Source organism: Podarcis melisellensis (genome assembly GCF_964234715.1).
Source record: "Podarcis melisellensis genome assembly, chromosome: 2".
Taxonomy (NCBI): Eukaryota; Metazoa; Chordata; class Lepidosauria; order Squamata; family Lacertidae; genus Podarcis; species Podarcis melisellensis.
In genome coordinates, this window is record NC_138529.1 from 70,091,532 (window position 1) to 70,106,902 (window position 15,371).

Below are 15,371 nucleotides of genomic sequence, written 5' to 3' on the forward strand. Positions count from 1 at the left end.
GCAGCAGATGGCTTCTCAATTAGCACAGAAGCAACGCTGTGACCGTGTTGTGGGGTGCTGCACCGCTGTGGGTACATATACTGCTTGGATGGGACATAAAATCCAGTCCGTGATTACCTGGCTTGAATCCAAGTACCATTTAGCCCTCCCTGCACCCTTCATTTCCCCAAAGGGGGAAAAGAGCTATCTTGAAATTTCAAGTGTATATAGATGTTTCTCACAACAACTTTAAGTGGCTTCTGGTTTACTTTAACTACTACTGTCAAACAGCTGTCACCTCCCACACAGCAAAAGAGTGCTGCATTTTAGTGGTGGCGTTGAAATGCCTGTGTGGGTGTGATGCTACCACGGAAGTTGCAAGACTAGTAGCGTACTGCATTATTATATAGCTCTATCCACAGGAAGCCCAAAGGCCCCTTATTTTAACAAGCCAAGCTGCACCCCTAGATGACCCCAAAAGAGTACACTAATCCTAAGTTGGAAGTTCAAACCATCTACAACAAGTATGAAATTGCAAGCAAGTGTGTTTTTTATTTTTAAGCATCACACTAGCTTTCTCTGGGAACTCACACCTTGTTTTCCTTGTCTGATAAAAAAATGGCTTAAACGGTGTAATCATGTGAATTGGGTAATGACATTTCTTTGCATGGAGCAGTGACTTTGTAACATTGGTGCAATGAAGTCAGCAGCAGCTTCATAGCATTTGAATAGTAATGTCAGGGACTGGGGGACCCTTTTAAAACCCCACATAGCTCAATGTTGCATGTAAGAGCAGAAGAACAAGGAGCTAGAGAGGATGCCATATTACATTTTACAGAATGTAAAACCTTGACTGAAGCAGTACAGTGCAGATTGGAACATTCCATAGGAGCAAGATACAGCCAAGTTCTGATGAAGGGATGAGCCATTAGTTAAAAATGGGGCAACAAATAGCAATGGGAAGTAGGAAGGGTTTTCAAATGTATATGGTTAGCTCCTTACAGTAGAAGATGCCTCTACCTTCACCTCCACCTTGGCAGTTGAACGAGTGTGCCACCCCTTAGGGGGTGCTGCTTCAGGCGGCTCCCTCATCCTGCCTCATGGGTGGTCCAGCTCTCCTAACAGCCAATAAATCAGCAAATCTCTGACACTATAAAGTTTGGGGTATTCCGACTTCTGCAGTGTTTTGTGTAAACAAAATAACTCCATAGGACTCTGGAACTGCAAGCCTAATGTTTGAAATAGGCTGCTACTGCCAAATTCTGAGTTATTTATGAATGCCGAACAAAAATGCAGGTTTTTAAAAGATGCAAATTCCGCCAGCAGGTGCGGAGGGGAGAATTTAAGGCTTTCCTCCCCTGCTTCAGTCCTGAGGACAATCCTTTTACTAAAGCTAGTATTTGCTTTGGGGAAGAAATTCCCCATTGGCACCAAGAGAATACAGGGATGAGTACTGCGCTCTACAAAAAGATATGCAGCAGTCTGCCCAAACAGGCAGTTTGTAGCCATGTATAAGCATGATTCACTGAAGAAAAGAGGCGGGGAGTTAAACTGTATATCACTCTTGCTAACCTAGCAAGGCTGGGAAAGTAAGGAACCATTAAAACTGTTTGCTCGTTGGATTGTTCATTTCACCATTCTCTCCGTCAACTCCTAATGAATAAGCTGGCAGAATAAAAACCTGTTCAGTCATATATTGATTAAAATTTACATTTGTATATTGTTTTCCTTCTTTAATAGAAATGTAGCAATTGGCCTGCAAAAACAATGGTGCTGTAGTGCCAGAATGTATAGACTCAGATCTTAGGATGGCAATTGCAGAGTAGAAGCATGTTTGATTCCCTTGGGACAGAAGACCAGTGTTCCCTGCTGCTGCCCAAACTTAGAATTGTTAGGGAGCAAGGAAGATGTCGGCCTTTCTATGCAGCACCCCAAGGACCAATTGAGTGGACCTGGAGCACAGTCATCAACACTAAACTTGCCTTTTACTTATTTTATTCTTTGCATTTATGCCCCACCCTCTCCCAAAGGAACTTGGGAAAACATAAATGAGGGTTTGCCCCCATTCTGTCCTCACAAGAATCCTGTGAGAAAAGCTGGCCCAGGGGCTGACCCAGAGTCACCCAGTGATTTTCAGAGCAGAATAGGAGTCCAACTGCAATCTTCTTAACCACACTATGCCACCCTAATTCTGGGCGACTCTGCCCTTCTTGCCAGGTATAGGATGAAATCTTTACAGCATCGGTGCAAATTATTTGTTTGTCCTGTGGAGAAGATTAGAAGAATCTACACAGCTGACTCTGTGATTTGTGCTTGTGGTGAGCTCTTCTACTATATAATTAGTTGTGCTCAGAAGCAAGCTGACTTGTAGGCATGTGAACTTGCCCGTTTGCTAAAATCAAAAATTAATGTTCAGCAAACAGTTCTGTCTGCTTGTGTAGCTGCTTGCCATACAAACAGAAACAGAGAATGTTAGGTGCACCACTGTGTATTTTTCTTTTATTTCAATATCTGCAAGATTATGCTAATTAAAGATTGATAAATAATAAACCAAAGACTACAGGCAATGTAAGTTTTCTGCACCAAAAAAGAAGGAAAGAAATGAAGGCAGTACTGTACTCCTGGAGAACTTTTATTTAAAGCAGTTCTCTATAGCTATAACAAGGTTTGTTGTTAAAAGCAGACTTCACATTGTTCATGAAAGGTACAGTGAGACAAAATAATGCTTGCTATTAGATTTTGCCTGTCATGTCCATGCAATTTTAACAGCTCAGTCCAATAGTGCTGGGTATAGGGGGCGGAGGGGTCTTCAGCTCTGCCAATACTTTTTGGCATGGGGTAGTGCTCCCCCCAATACTGCATGCACATCCCAGCGCCAGCCTTTGCCCAGCAACCCAGACTCCACACGGCTGGGACGAGAGTGGGTGATCTTTGCTTCACTTGTCCCAGCCATACCCCGGCTCCTGGGCTGTGGCTGGGACAAGCAAGCGCGGAGATCACCCTCCACAGGTCTCATGGGCGACATCACATGACACATCACATGACTGCGCCCCCTTAATGTGGGGGGCAAGTCGGCACCCCTGGCTCAGTCCTAACTATACTTAGAAAACTTGGAAGTACTATTGATTTTAACTGCAAGAGAGATAGCCATGTTAGTTGGAGGAGAAACATAAAAGAGTCTTATGGCGCCTTCAAGACTAATTCATTTATTTTGGGACAAGCTTTTTTGAGCTACACCTACTCTAATCAGATACATGGGGCTTTTCCACACTGAGGTTTATTGTGGGTTGGCAGCTGTTTGCTTTCACTTTTAATTTGTGTAGTCCACGTGATGTTACCCTCAAACAACACCAGTCTTATGTTGAGTAAATTTGGGTTTACCCAACAATGGACAATCAGGTAAGTTGGGGGGAACTGGGCTCCAAGCTGTTCTACTTGGGGTTGCATACAATTTGTGTGTTTTGGGGTGAATAGATCTCTTGTTACTTTGTGCTATGCCCCATTACATGGCAAAAGGCGCGAGAGGATGGTCTCTGGCCACACTGCAGTTTAAATTACCTGCGGCCATGCCTCCTGCCGGCACTGATTGGATGGCGGGGCCACCCCTGGTCAGGGCCCTGCCCTAGCACTGGCAACATGGCCAGACAGCATCAAGGAGGCCGTAAGTCTCCACCCCCAGCCAGATCATTGCAGGGGCTGAGGCCCAGCCACAACGCCACCCACCAGAGAAGGTGAGCAGACTTGTGCTATGCCCCATTACATACACACTGCTTTCTCAATGTTTTCATTTCTTTATGGCAGCACTTGTAACTCTTTTCAGCTCGGAAGGAAGAAAGAAACATTGAACTCAGTGTATATAGCATTATATGCTGAATGTTTTAAAGAAGAGGAGAAATCTGATGGTGGCAGTGGGAGCCCTGTATATTAAATTCGGATGTCTGTTGGCTTCCTATGAAGCCAGAGAGCGGGAGGACAATTTAAAGGGCAACATGGGGAGATGGAAGGAGTTGCTGAATGCTTCCACTGAAAACTGCTTCTCCCCAGCTGTGTTCTTCCCAGTGAGACTCCCATGACTAGAAATAATCCCCTTTAGGTAAGACTGATATGTGACCCCAGTGTTAATTTGAAAAATAGTGGAAACATGAAAATGCAACACGTCTATGAAACACTGTTTAAACGGATGGTTCAGGGATGTGTTTGGTACAAGGAGTTCATCTGTTACATCTGAATTGAACTGAATAATGCTTTTTATCCCCTCCAAGTCAATTTCCATTATATTTTTTATAATATTGATTTTTAAAATCTCTTTGGAGGCAGCCATCTCCTTGTTCAAAGGACTTCAGTTGTCCATTTCTCTTGAATCTTATACTGTAGGAAACATTTTTACAGATTTTAAGCACGTTTTGCCTCCCTGAGCTGGATTGGATTTGCAGGAGATCCTCTAAGGCCTTTACTCGCTTTGCCAGAAGTGGAGGCATGGATTGCAGCTCTCACTTTTTCTGCAGGAGTGCTACACTGCAGCTCTTTCCCCCCCTCTTTAGCTGTTCTAGCTCTGCAGTCACCAAGGTCAGCAGATACAACTCCAAACACTCCAGAGGACTGAACTACTGAGGAAGATGAGCCCAGTTTGAGCTGTTAAAAGATTATACATGCTTTGCTCCCAATGGAGGATGGATTCCTGTTTCAGAGGGGTTCTGAACCCCTGTCTATAATGTACCTGCCACCGTCACTGTTGAAAAGCAGTGTTATAGGGTTACAAGAGGAGTAGCCCCAATTTCTGACTTCATGTGTAAAGTGGTGATATACACATACAGTAGGATCGTGTCTTGCTCAGGGTTTACTTTCTGAGGGGGTAGTACGTAAAGCCAAAGTTGTGTATATTCAAAACAATCCCCTGGAACCATCCCAGCACAAGCAATTTTACCTTCCAAAGCCTGCACGAGATCTTGCAAGGGCTTCCAAGATTTTGTGAAGGCCTCCAGAACCCACAGGAGACCTTCCCAAGCCCGGTAAGCAAGGCAAGGAACTCTGCGACTTGCATACATTTAATATTAGTGTGATATCAGCTGGCCAGCCACCAGGCGCGTCAGGTTGCAGTCGCACAAGTTAAATCAGCACAAGTTGTGATCCTACGGTACATGTGCATATATGCCAAGGTTGCAGTCTTTTCCTGGGGAAGGAGGAACAGTTGTGGAGATATATGCAGTGTTACATAGTTTGCTGTGTGTGTGAAAGAAATTGTGCCATCTAAATATCCCTGCCCTAATATTCTGTACTGCAGAAAAATCCCCAGCAGATGCATATTCAAGCCCCAAAGGAGATTTCACAACCTCCCTCCCTAGACAGCTTCTTGTGTACAGCTAGAAAGTTGGCTGTTATTCAGATCTCTGGGGAGACCATTTCAAGCCGTAGAAGCAGACCTATTTCAGGGTTGCTTTCCTAACCCCTTTCCCCTGGAGAGAGAATCCATGATAGCTCCGCAGCTCTCTCCATGGTGTATCACTATTCAGCCAATGGGAGGCAATGCCTCTCTTAATATATATGGCAAAAGGTCTGTCATTATTGTTGTTTATTAATTTTGCATAACTAACTATTATAGAAAATTAATCGAAGAAAAAATAGATGTGTCCCAGCTCTGATTGATTTAATATTTATTTAGCAGTGCTGATACAGTCCCTTCCCAGAGCACTTATAGTCTATATTAAACTGGCTGACAGGGATACACAGAGAGGTCATGGTTTGGCAGAGAACTAGAAATGAGGTAAGGAAGAATTTGGAGTACAAGGTAAGGTTAAGCTGATTCTAGAAACACATAGTGATGAAGCTAGTCTTGAGGAGGGAAGGAAGTGACTTGATGAAAAAGAGAGGGGATATGATACAGTCGTTGAAAGTGTCATGGCAAGATTCACAGTGGAAGAAAAAGCACACCAATAGCAGCTAATCTTGTTGGGATGTTGAAAGAGTGCAGGGGAAATAAGGAGAGATGTGAGGCATGGTATGCAGACAGAGATGTGGAGCAGCTTTGCAAATAGGGACTGGAGGGTTATAGAAGGAGTTATGTGGAAGTGTAAAGAGAGAGGAATATGATCATAGCAATGGGATGACAACCTGAAACAAAATAATAATAATAATAATAATAATAATAATAATAATAATAATAATAAAAATAATGGAAGATGTGCAGGAGCGAAAGCCAGAAATGTGGAGATTAGAACAAGTTAGATAAGAGCAGACCCCAGCATGGACATGCTGTCCAGGTTATTCAAAAATAGAAAAATTATGGTTCTTTAAAGGGAAATTAATATCATGTCATCTAAACAAAAATATTGGAGCATTAATAGGAAGACATTGCTCGTGGTGAGTACATATGTAGGGCTAATGTCTTTGTTGGATATTCAATTAGCAGAATGGGAGCAAATGAGTGGGTAATACATGTCATAGGTATTCTGGCTTGGGCGGGGTATAAATAGTAAATTATTATTATTATTATATCAGTAGGCAAAGCCATATTCATTTTTGTGGGGAAAGCAGCAGAAACTGTTTACCAGGAAAATATCCTTATTTAAGGTAGGCAGCCATACTCCTACTGCTTCTAGAGGAATACTATGGATTGGGTGTTCTCTTTTGGTTGACAGAACATTTCAAGCCAACATTTGCAATGCATACTACAGTCTGCATAGTTCAGTCTGTTGGAAATCTGAACAAATAGGAGGCTTCCATGGCAAATGGAGTGACTGAATTCCCATACATAGATATCATCCAGAATAGCAGCTTTCTGAACAAAATCATATCTTTGTAGATATCTACAAAGAGATAAATAAAATCAATAGAATAAACATGTGCTTAGAAGAGATTTTAGGGATGATGACTGCCTAGCACTGCCTTCTGCATTGCCTAAAGTCTTAGACAACTTCCCTTTGGTTTTAAAGAGTAAATGAAAGAACATGCAAAAATAATCTGTGGCAGTACAGCCCTTCAGCTAATAAGATAAAGTGACATATGATTTGTGTCAAGCTTCTAGCAGAGAATATAACAGAATCTGAATCTGAAATAGTAAAGAGAGTTTGAAAGACAAGACACTACTGGTGTGTTCAGCACTGTTGTTTTAGTGATTATCATTGCTAAACGCATCTCTACATATTGTATGTACACATGGACCGAATCCTCTTGGAATTGCAGGATTGAGATTTATTTATTTTAATTTATTTCCCTAAAATAACACACTGATTTTGTGCAGTAGCATTCATTTATTGCTATAAATGCAAATCAGTTTGATGTGCTTTGCCAGAACTGGGGGGTGGGTGGGGATTTTGATATGGACATGCGAAGTGACCTGGTTCCAGACTTGGAGGGAAATTGAATTTATCTTCTGTTGAAAAATTAAAGGAAGAAATTAATGTAAGATTGCAATCCTAAAGACACTTGCTGAGAGTAAACCACATTGAACTTATTGGCATTTACTTTCAAGTAAACTTGCTTAGTGTTATACTGTACATTTGCTAAAGATATCTACATACTTTGAATGTACACATCCACCTTTGTACTATGCTAGGAAAGGAATAGTGGGAGAGCTCTGTTCACACCAGTCATTGGAAGATTTTTTTATCTTTTTAATAAGGTTGAAGTTGTTGAGGAGGTGATGACATCATCCCACCAACTCTCCTCTTCCCCTAAAGACAAATGATTTAAGTTAGCTACACCTCAATCTCCCAATCTGAGATTCTGGATGCCAAGTTGCACAGGAATTGGACCTTAGATAATATTTTGAACTGCAGGAGTCAGGGAATCAGACCCAAATCAGGACAACAATTACAAAATCAATTAGAAAGCAACTCCACCAGGAGGAACGTTTCGTAACAATGTTCATAATTGTGAGTCAAGTCACTACACCTCTCATGATATTTGAGAATTTAATAAACCAAACCACAAATTGGAGAAAAGGCATACTGTCAAATATCTAGAGAAATTTATTAGCTCAAACATTGGGAGCGCATGACAGACTTAAAAGAATTGGGGAACATTAACTCTGGAAATTGGCAAGGTTAAGTGGAAAAGGATTTGAAGCAAAGCACTGTTGAAACAATTTCTGCTAGAGTCAGAGAGAACTCTTTAGAGATGGCATTTCGCTGGTACCTTATTCCTCACATATAAAATGAATGACTAACATGGTTTCTCCATCATGTTGGAGGCAAAGTGAGAACTGAGGAACATTTTTCCTTATGTGGTGATAATGTGAGAGAATTGCAACATCATGAGGAGGAGTTTTCCATGGTACAATTGGTAATCAGTCATTGCTTCCAGACCCACACTTGGCATTATTACATATATTTGAGGGGCTGGACAAAAAACTCGTAACATTCTTACTGATAGCCAGTGGCGTAGCGTGGGTTGTCAGCACCCGGGGCAAGGCAAGTAATTTGCGCCCCCTAACTCGTGGATTTGCGCCCCCTAACCCTAACCCCCAGATGTTGCGGCCGGTGTGGCCGGACCCCCCTGCACCCCCCACGCTACGCCACTGCTGATAGCAGCTAGACTTGTAATTGCTAAAAAATTGAAGGTCTTGCAATAATTCCTTTCTGGATAATTGGTACCAGGAAGTATGGAAAATGGCATTGATGGAAAAACATGTCCATCAGACAACTTTCAAGCTGGTTAGTATTGCTTCATTACTCATGCAAATATGCCAGAGCATGGATTCAGTCACCAATTATCCCTGGACAACTTTGGATAAGCAATCTTAAGACCTGTGAATCCATAAGTATAATATCAAACATGGACTCATTCTGGACCTGATTATTAAATTGATATATTGGTAACATGACTTCCACTTAATTAATATTATTCCTATTAATACTAAATACATGATTTTCTTTTTCTAAAAAAGAGAGGTAGAAGTTTTTGTATAACCTACCTCCTATCCCATATGCTACAAAGATGTGGCAATTGATCATTGTAAATTCTATATACCAGGCATAGGCAACCTCGGCCTGCCAAATATTTTGGGACTACAATTCCCACCATCCCTAACCATTAGTCCTTTTAGCTAGGGATCATGGAAGTTGTAGTTCTAAAACATCTGGCAGGCCAAGGTTGCCTATGGCTGCCATATACCTTACACGCTCCATGCAGTTTTCTTAAAGCATGCAGAATCCCAGCAGTCTGAACACACCCAAAGACATTTTTCATCTTTATGGCAGTTCACAATATTGTAATTACTCTTTCTTGTTTAATTGTTTGCACCTATATGATAGGCACTGGCATCTATTAAACTGCCTTACGGAGCAGTGCCAAGAGAAATGACCTTTGGGGTGATGTGCAAATTTCAAATGGGGAGACAGCTTGTATGTGGGGGCGTGGGGCAATGCAAAAGTTCACTTCAGACATGGCAGATTGCACTTTCTCTTCCCCTCCCCACCTACTTTGACATCCAAAATAACCCTCAGTTGTGATGTTTTGAATGACTGACATTCGTCTGTATAGTTACTGTGGTATATAGCTCATAACACCATTGGTTTGTTTTTACACTGTTCGTCCTTAATATAATAATATGCAATTCCAGAAGCCTAATGTTTGCATGATCACTCCCCATATTTTCAAATAGAGAGTCTTAGCATTCAGGTGACAAAATGAAATAAGTGACAGGGCTGGAGAAGGTTCCTATAGATGGGAAGGAGTCCTAAAGCTTACAGGAAAATACGATCTCAAAAAAACTGCCACCTCTCTCCTGAAAATCAGAGGGGACTGAGAGCCATGTATGTACGGTGTCCTCCTGATGCCAGAGAGCAGATGCAAGCTTTAGCTACCAAAATTGGGAGTTGGACCCAATACACAAACTATGATTTATTTTATTGTATTGCATACTTATACCTTCTGTCTCTGTTTCTTCATAGCATCCTTGCTTCTGAAACATTAAGTAGAGGCCTCTGAGTACTAACTGCTGGGAAGTGAGTGCAGAAGAGTGCTATTGCCTTTATGTCTTGCTTGCCGGCTTCTGATGAACATCTGCTTGGCTATTGTGGGAAACAGTGTGGATTCCTGGATGAATCTATGGTTTAACCCAGCAAGGTTTCTGTTATGTTCTTAAGTACTTTGGTTTTTATTTTTCTCTGAATAAATTCCTATTGATTCTAGAGTTCCCATTCTCCCTGGTGGTGACTGGCTACTTGAGTGTGAATTTCCACACAGTCATGAAGCTTGCCAGGACACCTTAGATTAGTTATTATCCGATCCACTAGTGAGTTAGGTGAGCCACCTAACCTGCCTCACAGGGTTGTTGTGAAGATAAAATGTGGAGGGGGACCAAGTACGACATTTGAGCTCTTTGAAAGATAGGTAAGCTATAAATGTAATACATAATAATTCTACATCTACACATTACTCAGAATTGTGCAAAGTTCTTGCTGTGGCATTATATTCTCATTACAAGCTCACATTTCCAGTGTGTTCATCCCTTTATTAGCAAAGTCCTTCTCTGTCGGATTGCTAATATTCCTTCTGTGCTTTGTTTGAGAAAGAGCATGGGATCCAGAACGTGAAAGCTCTGTGTTCTTTAGTTAACAATCTTTCTGTAACCCTTTAATCTTTAGAAGCAGTAGTGGATGGCATTGTAGTTCTCATTATCTGGACCTTTATCATTAGCGGAGATTATACAGATCTAATGGGAGACTATCACTAAGAATTGCTCCTTCCTGATCCACTTAGCATATATTGTTTAATCAGCCTGTCTGCCAGTTCTGGTTGATTCCATTCAAACAGATTTTTGAGTTTGCGCCCCTGTGCAGGTGTCATCTAGGCTTACAAAGGTCCTGATTTCCCATCAAAAACCAATGATTCATACCAGAGTTCAAAAGAATTAGTCATATCAAAAATGTAGAGAATGGACCTGCTTTATATCACCTACTGGAAAAATGCACTGTAACAGTCAGGTTTGAAGTTATAATGAAAGGAAAAGTGGGATTGGCGGGGGGACGGGGGACTGAAGCACAGTCTGTCCTACTTCCAGTTTTTGCATTTGGCTGTTATGAATAATGCTTGTAAATTATATAAAGCACTCTGATAGCTCAGCAGTTGAGAGAGAAGCATGTTACATCCCCAGGCATCAAAAGAACAGACAGAAGAAAGGGGTGGGGAGAGAGGCATTAAAATTTGAGTTCTTTTAATTTTTGCACATGTGCTTTTGAAAAATCAGTGTGTAACTCAAAGCTGCTGTCATAAGCAAGCAGCTGTACAGGGATTTATCCGACCCCTTCCTAATGCTTTCAATTCTTGAGCATGTCTACACTAGGTGCATGAGGTGGGTGTATTTGTGTCTGTGTGACAGACAGACATTAACCGTTTTACAATTGTTTCTGAAGATGGAAGCAGCTATATGGGGAATCCCTTTTAAGAATGTTTGCCTTTTTCCCTTTGTCAAAAGCATCTTCTACTGCCTTGGAGATGGGCACATTGGTCCCGGAAATGTAATTATTTAGTAATTCTTGGCCAAAGAGGATTAGCAGGTTAAGGCAATTCCAGCAAGGTAGTCCCACTTTCTGGGACATGTATGTATGTATTAGTTCTTTTGAGAACAAGGAGACTCAAGAAGGAAGAGGACTAGATACTTGCGGGCCCAGGCACAGGAAGCAAGCAGCCCAGTGCAGGGCCATCTCAGGTAGAAATAAGACTCAGGACATCAGTCTTAGGTTGAAATAGGCTACAACCTTTGTTGTTCACATATGTAAATAGGCTTTGGCGATGGCATTGGGTAAGCATCAGGTATCAAGCAGCCCACCTGTTGGTTGATAAGAGGTTGGGTCAACCCTGTATAGAGGGTTGCCTTATGGCATACATCAAATCAAGATGAGCCCAACAGGGCCACCACTTGGAAGGGTGCTATGGCCTATTGGGTGTGGACTTCTGGACAGACCCCCCTTCCCAGACCCTTTTAACGATGTACTCAATAAACTACAGATACAACCCAGTGCCTTATCCGCCATACAATTTCTTCCCATTCCCTTATAAAAGTGGGAATGTGGGGGGCGGGTGGTTTCTACCCTTTCCCTGAAGAGGAGAACTCATGAGGTCAAGCACTCTAACCAGACCTTGACCCAGATATCCAGAGTTTCCATCCAGGGCCCTGTCTAAAATGTTTGGAGATGTTTACAGAAACGTACTCGCTATAGTGGGTGTACAGATCATGCAAGATTTACAGGAACCAACCTGAAATGCTGTTAGAACTGAGCAAGCAGCATTCTGAACAGTGAATTGTTAGTCTGGGCACTCCTCAAATATAGAACCAAATGAAAGATAGTAGATACATGCTGGTGTGTGTGACAGTTGTTTCAAGTTGTGTTGATTGTCATTAAGAATCTAGCAGGAGTATTATAAAACCAAGAACTTAACTTAAACGACCTTTCTTTCAGCTTTTAACTCTCTCTGACCATCCTGCTCTCTCACTATACCTTTATGCTGAGTCACTTCCGATCCCTTAACTTGTTCCTTCCCTCTATGACTGCTGTCCTAACACACATACTTAGTTCCACATATATTGATACAATGGTGGAGGAGGAAACTTTAGAACTGCAGACCCTCCAGGTATTCCTATTTTCCAGGGACACCCCTGATATAGAGAAGCCATCCCGGTTTCTGATTTGATCCCAGAAAGACCCACTTTTCTTTAGGATGTCCCTATTTTTATTGGAAAAATGTTGGAGGGTATGGAGTTAGCTGACCCCCAAGTCGTCTGAAGGCAATACTGTATAAGGAAGGGTTTTTTTTAAAAAAAAGTTTAATGCTTTATTATATTTTTATATATGTTGGAAGCTGCCTAGAGTGGCTGGGGCAACCCAGTAAGATGTGTGGGTGATAAATAGTAAAATTGACATAATGGAATGTGAAGTCCCAATTTTCATCAGAGAAATGTTGGAGGGCATGGAACTGGTATGCTGAGATACAGAAAGAAGTCTGCTTTTCTTTCTGACATGCTGCCCCAAGAACTACTTCCCAGAAATCCTTTGTTCCTTCTAGCATTTCTTACATCAGATTGAGCCAGCAGGGTGTGGCAGCATGAAGGATGGAAAAGTATCATGATAATGAGGGTTTTGAAATCTCAGTGATGTTGTGAGACTGAGTTAAGTAAGCCACTGGTCTCAAAAATGCTTAGAAAAACTGTCATTAGATCCCAAGGATGTGGAATAGCACCTAAAGAACATTGTATTCTACACACACACACAACACTCACATAGACAGACACACACACACACACACACACACACACACACACACACACACATTGTACTAGCATCCCTGACTACAACTTAGCCAAATTAACTAGCCAGACATGTAAGAAGCTTAAACAAGGGGACCTAATGAAACCAACATAAGAGACCAATTGGCTGATTTTTCAAAAAAAGGTCTTTTCAAGGGGTGGCAGAAGGTGGGGGCTATTTTAATAAGCTTGTTCTAAGTCTAAAGAAATGGTGCTTGGGCATTCAAGAGGAGTAAAAAAGACAAAAAACAACAACCAAAACACCACCCCACCTTCCCTTTCATCACTGTGCTTTACAACTTTAAGCAGGCTTCCTCCCAGCCTGGTTCTAATATGCAGGTGAATGGCGTTTTATGTGCTAATACCCACATATATACATTATTTTATTTGTATGCCGCCTTTCCACAGTTCAAACCATGCTCAAGGGAGGTTACAATATGAAAATATATGTAACTGTAACATAATAAAAATAGTCAGAAATAACAAATAACACAAAAATACACAACCAAACTGAACAATTTCCATCTAAATCACAACAAGCTCTAAAATAAAAATACAAAAAACCGAAAGCAGGCCAGATGGGAAAAGGCCTGCAAGGCAGGGAGCAAGTTTTCCAGGACTCACAGCCAAGATGATGTGAACGTGAGTAAATACATGTGGGGCTGCCCCTTACAGGTTGCCTGTAGACAAACCTCCTTGGTCACTCTCTCCTGTCATATTGATATTACTGTGAATTTTCAACTTTGTCTCCTTGATAATTAAGATCATGAGATTGTTTTTAAAATTGCTTTTCTGGAGGCAAAATGAGAGGCAAAATAACATCCCTTGACCGTTTTGTTCATTTTCATCTTCATCCTGCGCTTAGCCACATAACCATGCAAACAGATCCAGGACCAGAGCAAGTTCAAGGGTTGTTAACGCTAGGATAAATGATTATGGAAATAAACCGTTAAGAGTCAAATGGCTGCAAAATCTTTTACTAACCCCATTCCTGTGCCCTACCCCACTTAAAAGCCTATATAGTAAAAGAAGGCTGAAGTATTTGCAAGATTACATATGAGCCACAGAGGCTGGATTAGAAGGAACAAACTTTACTTAGCAACATGCTGCTACTAAACTATATACGAAATGGAACTAGTCAGATCTTCCCCTCCCTGCTGGTGTCATCCAGAATTGATTCCCTCCATACAGTCATTTGTAAATCACTTTAGTTCCTGCTCTCATTACAAAGACAGTCAGTGGAGATAACCTGGTACGGATGGGGATATTGCATTATAGCCCTTCACGTTCTAAACTTTTCACAAAGAAGGAATTTCAAGAGAAAGGTGACCAGTAACGTCTTTGCCATGAGGAACAGCCCTAAATTCCAGATCTCATAACTGCTCTCCAGTCTTAGTTTCCTACAGTTTTTGTTTATAATCTGATTTTTAAAATAATCTTACAATTTAGATTGATCCTTCTTAAATCCAGGGTGAATGTGATAAGGTATAGACTGAATATCATAAGGCCTCAACTAACTTCATTTTGAAACCAAACTTATAGGAACAGGAGAAACAAGAAAGCTGACTTACTGTTCTCTGTCAGCTGCAAACACCACTCACAATCTCCAAACTTTGAAACAGGAAGTTTCTAACAATTGTTCAATGCCCAGTGTTACTCTGTTTCCCAGGGCTTTTGAGAGTTCTGGTGGGGCATAATACAAATTTCCTAGGAATGAGTTGTAGCAGCAGGGTCAAAGAGGCTTGTCATTTACATCTGTTGCACAAGATCATGCATTGTTCAGGGATGTAAATCTGACTAATTTTTAGTAGCTTCTGTTTGCTTCATACTGGCTGAAGATAGACTATGTTGCTGCGGAGAGCAGGACAATATTCAGAGCTTCATACCTATCCATCGTCCACTTTCTGACAAAGGCTGTTACAGGAGAGAAATGTGAATACTTTGCTTATAATGTCCTTACAATGTCCCAATAACCTCTGAAACTTTGTCCATGTTATCAGAACCTTACCAGTGTTTCCCTAAAGGTAAAGGTAAAGGTACCCCTGCCCGTACGGGCCAGTCTTGCCAGACTCTGGGGTTGTGCGCCCATCTCACTTAAGAGGCCAGGGGCCAGCGCTGTCCGGAGACACTTCCGGGTCACATGGCC

The 15,371-nt window shown here is 41.6% G+C and overlaps 1 protein-coding gene and 1 long non-coding RNA gene across 5 annotated transcripts in view; one reads left to right on the forward strand and one right to left on the reverse strand.

Moving 5' to 3' along the window:
• The window catches only part of BSN (bassoon presynaptic cytomatrix protein), a 193,027-nt gene that overhangs the window by 52,757 nt on the left and 124,899 nt on the right, over positions 1–15,371 (forward strand). The window lies entirely within an intron of this gene.
• Positions 9,901–15,371, reverse strand: part of LOC309363912 — a 36,408-nt gene continuing 30,937 nt past the window's right edge. The window contains exon 3 of the long non-coding RNA XR_014165646.1: positions 9,901–9,989. This is a non-coding gene — a long non-coding RNA (uncharacterized lncRNA). The remainder of the gene's footprint in view (positions 9,990–15,371) is intronic.